The sequence below is a fragment of the Notamacropus eugenii genome, chromosome 7 (genome assembly GCF_028372415.1).
Source record: "Notamacropus eugenii isolate mMacEug1 chromosome 7, mMacEug1.pri_v2, whole genome shotgun sequence".
NCBI classification, from domain to species: Eukaryota; Metazoa; Chordata; class Mammalia; order Diprotodontia; family Macropodidae; genus Notamacropus; species Notamacropus eugenii.
The window spans coordinates 33,607,423-33,610,688 of NC_092878.1; the positions used below are offsets into that span (position 1 = coordinate 33,607,423).

Sequence of the window (3,266 nt, forward strand, 5' to 3'; positions counted from 1 at the left end):
ATTTATCTATTGAGGAATGACTTTTTTTTAATCAGTTATTTGTTGTTTATTCAGTATTTAGGGTTAGTATGACACTTGAGGAATTGATTGTGTTGTTGTACTTATGCAGATCTTTTTATATAATATGGGAATTTACAACTATTGAGATATATATACATACATATACATATACATATATACACACACATACGGAAAAGTGATACATGGGGCCATGCTGTAGTGCCCTAATGGAGGGGAACACAAAGGTAATCAATACATCAATAAAGAATTACTACTGTATGGTGTTTTATATCCAGGAATGTTGTCTTCTGGACCTAAGGGAACCTGTAGCACCTACATACAAAGCAGGTAGTTTATGTACCTGTGGGACGCTAGCTGTGCTTGACACCAACCACTGAGACTATAAGTCATATCCAGCATGATATGCTAACTACAATAGAGTTCTATTCCCCATTTCTAACTTTAGGAAGAAACTAGAATGTGTTCACAGGTTTTACATTTCTGGTGTTTAGTCACTAATCAGAGGAAGGATTTGGCCTATTTGAAAAGCGAATCATACATAACCCCTCAACCCCTGTCATGTTCTCTCGATGGCAGCACATTCAAAGGTTTTAAAATTATAGCTCCTTCTGGATTCCCCAAAGAGTATCTGCACTCTTCTTTAAATGATTCTCCTCCTCCGGATTCAGGTTGACCTTCATATCTGAAATGCCATTCTGCCCCAAGACACATGGGACACTAAGGAAGACATCCTCATTAATGCCATATAGACCCTTAATCATGGTGGAAATTGGATACACTCTCCTAAGATTCTTCATAATGCTTTCTGCCAGATCTGCCACAGACAAGCCAATGGCCCAGGAAGTGTAGCCCTTCAGTTTGGTTACCTCATAATCACTTTCAACCACCTGTTTATGAACATCTCTCCAGTTCTCTGCATCAGCATCAGTTCCCAAAGAAGGATGAAGGTTCTTTAGAGACACACCAGCAAGATTCACACCGCTCCACATAGAAACAATGGAGTCTCCATGTTCCCTAAGGACCCATCCATGACATCTTGAAGAATGGATACCAAGTCTCTCCCCCATTAGGTACAGAAATGAGCAGAATCCAGATTGCAACCACTTCCAATAACATGATTTTTTGGAAAGCCACTTAGCTTCCAGGTCACATAGGTCAAAATATCCACTGGATTGGAAAAAATAAGCAGCTTGCAATTATGGCTATATTTAACAATGTTGGGAATGATGAATTTAAAGATATTCACATTATGCAGGACCAAATTAAGATGACTTTCTCCCTCCTGTTGACATGCCCCAGCTGTAACAATGACCAGTTTTGAGTTTGCAGTCACACTGTAGTCTTTGCCAGAAACAATCTTTGGCATTTTGAGGAAAAGGCTGCCATGTTGGAAATCCATCATCTCTCCCTTTAGTTTGTCTTCTATTACATCAGTTGATGACATTATTATTACATTATTACATCAGGGCAAGTTCATCAGTCAAGTCTTTTGTTAAGATACTAATGGCACATGCCATGCCAACTGCATTAACCCCAACAACAGTGATCTTGTTCTGGGGAACCTGGTCTTCCTTTAGGATAATTCAAGATAAGCTGATCCTTGACAGTTGATGCCATTTTGGAGGGTATCTGGGGGGATAGCTAAAATCAAACCGAGGCTGCTGGTCAGGCTATGAAAGTTCTGAGTTAGATGTGAGGTTGCTACACCCAGATTCACACCAGGAATGACTCTTTCTTAATATATTGGTATCAATTTCTTACATATCTTGGAAAGAAGATTTTTAACAGAGAAATTTTTTTGCAAAGATTTTTTTCCAATCTAATTCTAACTGCATTATGGTTGTGCAGTAGATTTTCAGTTTTATGCAATAAAAAATATCCATTTTAACTCCTATGATGCTCTTGAACTCATATCTGGTCAAGAACTCTTCCTCTGTCCATAGTTGTAAAAGATACATCTTTCCCTTCTTCTCTTTTATTGTATGACCTTTTACTTCTAACTCATATACATTTGGAGCATATTGTGGAATATAGTATGAGATGTTGGTCTAAACCTAATTTCTGTCAGAGTGCTTTCTAGATTTCCCAGAATTTTTATCAAATAGTTTATTCTTATACTAATAGCTAGCATCTTTGGATTCACTGAATGTCATATTTCTGGGTCATAGAGATATAAATTTTCAATTAGGGAAAAGGTAAAACTAGGAGTAATAGGAAAAGTTGCAAAGAGGCGAATTTAGGCTTCATGTTAGGAAAAACTTCCTAACATTTAGAACTATCCCAAAATGCAATAACTTGCCTTAAGAGATTTCCTCTTCTTTGGAATCTTCAAATAAATACTGAATGACTCTTGATTATTTATGTTATAACAGGGATTATTTTGTGTACAAGTTGAGCTAGATGCTGCTGAGATCCCTTCCAACTCTTAAATTCTTTGATTTTGAGTGCCTCTGAGTGCAATTTGAAAATTTTGGTATTTTGTCTCATTGTTGTAATTCTATTTAATAAAATTACCTATCATTCCTATAATTTATTCTTTCACCAACCAATTCTTTAGGATGAAATTAGTTTCCATTTACATTTGAATTCTTAGTCAAAGGCCTTTTATTGACTATAATTTAATCATATTGTAATCAATAAAGCATATGTTTATATTTCTGCTTATCTGTATTTCTTTCAAAGGTTTTATACTCTAGCATATGGTCAGTTTTTGTAAAGCTACCATTCACAGTGAGCTATAGGTATATTTCCCTTTCTCTATCCCTGTCTGCATCACTGTTTTTTTTTTAACTAATTTATTTTTAGTTTTTAACATTTATTACCACAAGATTTTGAGTTCCAAATTTTCTCTCCATTTCTCCCCTCCCCCACCCTAAGACACCATGCATTCTGATTACCCTTTCCCCCAATCTACCTTCCCTTCTTTCACACCCCTTCCTTTCCTTATCCCTATCTCCTCTATTTACTTGTAGGGCAAGATAGATTTCTATACCCCATTCCCTATATTTCTTATTTCCCAGTTGCATGTAAAAACAATGTTTTAACATTTGTTTTTAAAACTTTGAGTTACAACTTCTCTCCCTCCCTCTCCACCCATCTCTATTGAGAAGACAAGCAATTCAGTATAGGTTGTACATGTGTAGTAATGCAAAAAACTTCCATAAAAGTCATGTTGTGAAAGACTAACTATATTTCCCTCCATCCTATCCTGCCCCCCACTTATTCTATTCTCTTTTTTTGTCTTG

The 3,266-nt window shown here is 36.2% G+C and overlaps 1 pseudogene; it reads right to left on the reverse strand.

Annotated features, from left to right (window-relative positions):
• Positions 1 to 257: 257 nt before the first annotated feature.
• LOC140513117 (L-lactate dehydrogenase A chain pseudogene) lies at positions 258 to 1,538 on the reverse strand (annotated as a pseudogene).
• Between the last annotated feature and the right edge of the window lie 1,728 nt (positions 1,539 to 3,266).